At 41.1% G+C, this 7,475-nt stretch overlaps 1 pseudogene; it reads right to left on the reverse strand.

Moving 5' to 3' along the window:
* Window positions 1-3,804: 3,804 nt before the first annotated feature.
* On the reverse strand, window positions 3,805-5,403 carry LOC124098526 (E3 ubiquitin-protein ligase SH3RF1-like; annotated as a pseudogene).
* Window positions 5,404-7,475: the final 2,072 nt, after the last annotated feature.

Genomic DNA, 7,475 nt, shown 5'->3' on the forward strand with positions numbered 1-7,475 from the left:
TTTTATGATTTGTCAAAATAGAATACAGGTAAGAACAATTGCTAAGAAATGTGTGGTGTTTCATGTGCCTCAACTAGAGAGAATTCGTCATATGTGAGACCAGTGATGCTCCCTTGCTTATTTTAAATTCTCTCTGTGTTTTTGAAATCATTAGAAGCTCTTCATGTAAGCTGTCTCCTTATTTTTAAAAACAGCTTTATGACGGTGTATAATTGTTATGGTGTCTTTTTAAGGGAAGGAAATAAAAAAAAATAGAAAGGTAAGAACTGGTAAGTAGTTAGGCCAGGATTTTTTTTTCAGAGGGTTCGTTTATATAGAAAACATGCACTTAGCTATCTTACTATGCTGACTTTAAAGAAATTAATGAATGTCAGTCTGAAATCATTCCAAGGACATGTTAGAAACAGCTTATTCAGAGTCTTGGAGTTGGTTGTTCAGTATCTAAATCAGTTTATCAGATTTACCCTTAGAATATTCCTTTTATGGAGAAGACAGTCTTGGTTTTATTTTGTGTTTAATGTATTTGTAATGTCCTTTAGTTATGAAAATATCTTTTGAGCACCAGCCCATATCCAGTTGGAATATGTGCATCCTGGATTCGGGTTATCTCAAGCAGCAGCTTCAATGATTAATAAGGCTCAGTTCTCTAACTCACCTATCAGTTCTTATCCTGGTTCCTTCTTCTCTTTGGCAGTCACATTTTGAGACTTCCAGAATGTATGGTATTGATTAGATTGGAAGGCTAACAGAAAGAAGAAGGGAAAATCATTGATGAGAAGATAAAGCAGCACACATGTGCAGAATGGGGAGCCCAATGACTATGCCCCAGATTAAAGGCAAAATGTGACACTCAGTGAAAGTGTTTATCTCTGTGCCTAAGCAGAAGCAGTGTAAATGAATATTGCATACCAGTGCAATTGTATATTTGCTTAACTGCATTATCAATTTGAGGCAAGTATTTTTTCCCTGTCCCTTAAATGTTATTTATTTTTATAATGTGGAACATCAAATTTTAATCTTGAAACATTTTGTTTAGTCCTCAAATTATTAAATTAAAAGAATGATGAATTATGATTTTAATAACAAGCCCTTCTTACAAAATTCATCTCCTGTCTCAAAAAACAATAGAAAATCCATATATGATATTAGCTAATGATCTATTTACAGATGAAATTTTATACAAATTTGTAGTAGTAAATTTTATACAAATTTAAAGGAGTAAATTCCATCATATAGCTTAAAATATGAAGATAAGACAGGTGAAAATTAACCTGTAGTAGTCTTTATACCTTTTAAAATTTGTATAAAATACAGTAATTTCTTAAAATACAGAATATTATGATATATTGGTGTCAACTTACATAGATGAAAGCTGGCATCAGCTTTTTTGCCTAACTTCTTTATTTCACCAAACTTCATATATTACATGGATATGCCAGTATTTTTTTTACTTCAACACACAGGAACATAATGTACAGTGTTTTATAAAATCAGTGGTTAACTTAGGAATGATTTCATTTTCAACCACATCCTACATTTTTTTAGTTGTTGATAGATCTTTATTTTATTTTTCATATATGGTGCTGAGAAACAAACCCAAGGGCCTCATGCATGCCAGTCAAGTTTGCTACCACTGAGCTGCAGCCCCAGCCCCACATTCTACATCTTTTTAAGATGATAAACCCTCTTGCTATTGATGAAGTCTTTTCAGTCCATGTTTCTATTTCCAAGCATTATTTTTTATTATTTTTTTTTAATTTGTTATTTCAGTACTTAGTTCCCATGGGAAAACTGTTGTAACTACCTCCCTACTAGACTGCTTTCCCTACTTTTGTTCTCAGGACTCTGAAAACCCATAACTGTATGGCACCATAATGAAATTGGTGGAAGAGGCCAATGACAAAGAATGGATATAAATATAAAAAGGTAGGCTAAGCTGGATCCTGCCACAGTTGTAAGGTGTGGGCACACTGGCTCCCTCCAAGCCTTCCAGAGCTTCCACAGAACAGCTCCTGGATAAACTCTTCCTTTCCTTCTGTCTGCTGAGAACACAAAGAGCATTCTTATTAATGACTCCTCTGATGGCTGATGGACACCTTAGCCAAGGAGGGAGCGAGTGTGATCAGCAGACCTTGGTCAGGAGTGGCTTTGGGGTAGAGAATGCTGGTCATTTTACATCTCCTGTATTTCTCAGTTCTGAATGCAAACTAACCTCAGCAGAAAACTACAATTAAATGTATACATCATGCATGTCCATGTTACTGTGGGACATGCAAGATAGTTGAGAAAGAGCCACAATAGATGAATGTAAATTTTTCACATTGTTTCTTCACCATTTGACTTGAACACAAGTGAACCACTTTCCAACACATCTCACAAATGTTCTGGACACACAGTTTGTGGGATAAAATGGAAATTACATTTCATAGCCATTCTCTCCCTGACAGCAAGAATAAGATTAATGTTGCCTACTTTCCAACCAATGAATTGAGCTGCTTCTGTTATAAAACTAAATATTATTTTCTGAATACATTTCTAGTCAATTCTTTTGCTTTTTTTCTCATCACTTTATTGGTTTCATTCTAGGAAAATTAAAAACCTATAAAATTAAGTTGAGGATTAAGTCTTCAGATTGACGCATGATCAAACTTGAAAGAATCACTGACTTTTTTTTCTTGAGTTTTTTCTCCCTACCATAGGCCCTTACTGATACTGACTGAAATGTATGTTTAATTTCCCAAAGAGGAAAACCCAAGTTAGAGTACCAACAGTTCTGTCTTAAGGAAGCAATATGTAATGATGGGGAACAGGGGTGAGGGAAGGAAGATGCATTCTACAGCACAATGAATCTCTTGGCTTAAGCAGGAGATAATACAGCTTCTCCTTGGCTCTTGTTTCATAAATTAATTTCTTAAAATCATAATCCAAAGAATTTATCTATTACAAGAAAATTTCAGTTTTAAAAGAAGCAAATACATTAGCTAAGTCTTGTAAACAAGTGTCCATTTTAGTTATACATTATAAAGACAAAACAAAATAAACAAACAACAAAATGGTTGCTTAGCACAAGGTACACCTTACAATCCCAACTGAGTGGTGAAACCCAGACACCTGCTTCCCTCTGCTGGCTGGTGTGGCTGTGCTAAGACTCAGGAGCCACACACCAACCCTCTGCTCAGCTCCTGAACTTCTGGAAGTCCACACGTGTGCTCTTTCCATCAGACTGCTTTGTGCTCTTCATTTGTGTGATGTGATTTTAAGTCTTCCCGGTGTTTATCTCCTCTGATGTTTTCCACAAAGCCTCCTGGGAAAAGCCCAGTTTTCCCATTGTGTTGTAATTTGCCTTTGGACCAGCCATCCTCTCACTTTTTATGAATAAACATATCTCCTTTAAGTCCCCAAGTTCTGCCTCACTTTGTGGAGGATAGGAAACCACCACCTAGTGCCTTTCACAAACAACAGGTTAGACTCATTCATGACAGGACCCAGTGAGGAACATGCCTGACCAGGAGGTGGAGCAATAGGACTGAAAGTCCAGGGAGCTAATCTTCAGATGGAAAGCTTCTTGGTTCAAGGCTGTTCCTGCTGGTGTCACAGTGACTGGGCCATTACCATCCATGGGGCAGTAGCCGGCCCTGCCATGGCCTCCCTCCAAATGGTAGCTCAGGACCCATGGCTCCCTGTAGGGGTAACTCATCACCATTTAGCCCTGCTTCAAGCTCCACTTTAACTTCAGCAATGCTGGAGGTGCTACTCAGGGCTTCAATTTTGTGGCAGCACCAGAAGGCAACTTCAGTAACCCCGTTATTCTATTTTACTGTCCTTGTCATATTTGCTTGCTGAACTGCTCCCACAAGCTGATGAAGAATCATGTGGAGTTGTGGGAAGTCTAGGGTCACTATCTGGCCACTGGGCTTAGTTTCATGAGAGGCAACGGTGATACTTGGGGAGGTCAATGAAGTGGCTGAAGCACAGGCCAGGTAGGTACCGGTTTGACTGAAACTGACAGCAGAGGCACGGGCACCAGAGCCTGCCATTGGTGGCAGAGGCTGTGGGGAGGCCAGCAAATGGTGGTGCAGGCCCCCAAATGCAGGTAGCATTCTGCACCTGGATGGGCATCAGTGCTGCTGTGGGGTATTCTTGATTATGTGCCGCAACTGTCCTCACTGCATTGCAACCCTGCTTGACTGTAATCTGCCCAGGCATGTGCAACAGGACCTTAGTTTGACCACTTATTTTGTTGTGAGCTGCTGACACTACAGCTGGAGAGACAACAATGGGTGTCCCAGCCACACCATTCCTCTGGAGCTTCTGGGAAGGCTCTCCTGCAGTGGAGGGACCGACCTTTGTCATCCTCTAACTTGTCTGACCCATAGTAGACATAGGAACTTTAGCTTGGGTAGCATTTATCACTGCCCTTGTGACAGATGCCACATAATTGCCAAGGAAAACCCCAATCTCAGTGGTATGCATTGACATCCCTTTGAACCAGCCATCCTGGCAATGCTCAAACACTGAAATCATCTCCCCTATTCCCAGTTCTACTCATCTTCTTTCTGGGAGTCTATGGGTAGATAGCCACATACACACTGGGGTGAGTCTGTGTTTGAAAATGTGCAATCTCTATAGTGGATCCTGCCATGGGTCTGGGTCCCATTTCAGCAGCAGCAACAGCAACAGTAGTGTGGAAGTGAGGACAATGACAGCCAGGAGATGTGGTGGTAGAGGGGAGGATTCATAGTTCCAAGGGCAGCTGGAGGGGGGACATCTAACAGGAAAACTAATGAGGAGCCTGTTGTCACTGAGATGCTTGGGAATGAGGTCACAGTTAACTCAGTGGTATTCATATGAATTTGAGAAGGGAAACTGCAGGAATTCCAGACAGTTCACTGATTCTCCCAGCAGCTGTGGGGTTGCTGGAGCTGATGAGGACAGGAGGGCTAATCTCCATGGAGTGGCAGTTCTGGGATGTATGGGAAGACTTCTTTGCCATGATGAGGGAAGTGAAGGAGTGCTGCTTTTTGGTGTTCTTCTTGGTGTCAGAGAGCTTTGGGGCTGTGCTGCTCTTGACTGTTGCTTAGGGACATTTTTCAGCATCAACTCGTATCATGGGAGGCTTATCCCTTTCAATCAGCTGTTTAGCAGCTGAGTTAAACTCAATGTGGGAAATCAGAAATATGCCAAATTTGTCTGCCAACATTTGTTCAGCCCAGTTTTCATCCACTCTGTATATCACAGTTAGAAAAACATCATTTGCAAACAGAAGGCAATCTTTGTCTACTTCCTTGTCTTTTACTTCAAAGTCATAAAGTGCTTTGCACTGAGGTGGGGGTTGAGGTAATGATTGAATAATCTGCTAAACTTTGGTGGGGGAAGAGCCATGGATCCCAATGACTTCCCCATGTTACCAGTTTCATCAACTTGTTGCAAAATGATGATGACATTTTGGTGAATTTAAAGTCACAGATTCCTTTCTTGGATATTTATAATGCTTTGGCACATAGTAACTGAGGTGTATCCCTCACTGGCGGACTCTAGGCTTGCACCCGAGGCTGCTGTCCATACTGGGAACCCTAAAGATCATTTGTGCTACAATTAGCCATAGTGCTGCCCTGAGCCTTGAATGCATTTGTGCAGTTGGTCCCACTGCCCCCACCAGGGCTAGGTGTCCAACGTCTCTGCTTGATGCTATCCAGAAGCCTGTTCAGCAGGATGTTACTGGGAAGCTCCTGAACACCCAAGCCAACAAGGGTCCTCCACTCAGAACAACTGAGATAACCTAGGATCCCCAGCAAACATCATTCACAAAACTTGTACTGGCAAGATAAGACTTTTGCAGCAGTATCCAGGTGTTCTAGAGACACAGGACACTCCAAAAGATCCAAAAGGCAGATTCATCCATCTTGATCTACTGTGCAGAGAAAGGGTCTTCAGAAATGTCCATAGTTGTGTGCAGCTCTTAAAATGATTTTTTGTAACATGCATTTCAGACTTTGCTCTTGCACCCTGACTGCTCTTCTGTGTTTGTTGCCCCTTGCCCAAACCACCCTTGCCCACTGTTAGCTGTGTCTCTGATGCCATGGTGCCCTCAAGATTCCTCTATGCTGCCACCCCCACATGCACACACACAAAATATGCCACTACCTCCCACTTGCCCAGCTTTAAATGTTATTTTTTTAAGTCAACAGAATGCTTGGTAGGTTTGAAACCAATATATAAGTATTAGAATAATCCATTTTTCAAGCCTGGCTTGATTATTTTGTGACTGTGTGACTTTAGAAAAGTGACCCAACTTCTCTGTTTGCTTATTCTCTAGTGGTAGTAATAGTCCCTGTTGTAGAGAACAACAGGAACTACAAGCTCCAGTGTAGTGCGTCAGGATATACACTCCAGACACGGCAGGTATTATTACCCTGAAATTAAGACTGTATCGAACAAGAGCAGTAATGACAATGTGATGGGAACCTCAGAGTGCAGAAGTAGCTAGCACCATCACTCTTTCTGTGACAGCAACTGGATGACACCAAGGTAGATGGGGCCTGGATGCTTGACACTGGTGACATATTTATGGCTCTCCCACTTTACTTGCAGAATGTTCCCCAGGACCTGTCCATCTGTGATTTTGAGCAGGAGCAGTCCCTCTTGTTGCAGATCCTGCAGGAGATTCTGGCTAACATGGTGGAGAATTTGGAAGGGGCAAGTACACTTTAGACTGGAGTATTTTAGTGTGTTCAGCTGCTATGGGATGGTGGCTCTTACAGGTACTGGAAATCGTGTTTGTGGAGATAAGTCAATGACTTTCACTTGTGACTTCCTTGGGGTTGGCCTTCTGCTTTACCCAGCAGTTCATCATATCTTTGACTTTTAAAAAAACAAATCCAAGTGCAATGTGATCTGTGTGGCTGCCTCTTGTGCTCCTGGAAACAGCCTTTGTTTTACATCTGTGTGTCTCCCTGCATCTTTAGATCTTTGACTGTTTCTGTTCTGACCAGTTGTTTTGTGCATGGCTCTTTGGTATTGACCATTATTTATTGTCAAATACCTTTAACTGTGTGGCAATGTTCTGTTAGGGTCTGTAAACAAGTCAGGATGGCGCCTGGCATTTTGCAGAGGGAGTGGTTTGTGAAGTAATGCCAGAGAGCCATTAAGTGTGGAGATTCTTTATTGGTTGACTGCTGTATCTAGTTTATGTTAATTTAGATAAGCTGTGTGGAATGTATATATACCCCTCTGGTCCTACAATAATCAGCTCCCACTCCTGCTGTATCAATCTACACAATTTGCTTGTCACCCCCTGGTTATTTTGCTGCAGCCAGACAGCGGCAATGTTCTAAGCTCTTGTTTGGCAAATAAAATTTTATGGCGCTGTTATATACTTTAGATAATGAAATCACAGTGATATGTCTTTAGTGAATTGTAAATTTGCAAATAGATATTTATTTTCTTTTGAAAATTAAAACTTCTTTCTGTCTTCA

This window comes from Marmota monax, unplaced genomic scaffold, assembly GCF_021218885.2.
Source record: "Marmota monax isolate L192 unplaced genomic scaffold, Marmota_monax_Labrador192_F-V1.1 WCK01_AAM20220418_F8-fsc00029, whole genome shotgun sequence".
Classification (NCBI taxonomy): domain Eukaryota; kingdom Metazoa; phylum Chordata; class Mammalia; order Rodentia; family Sciuridae; genus Marmota; species Marmota monax.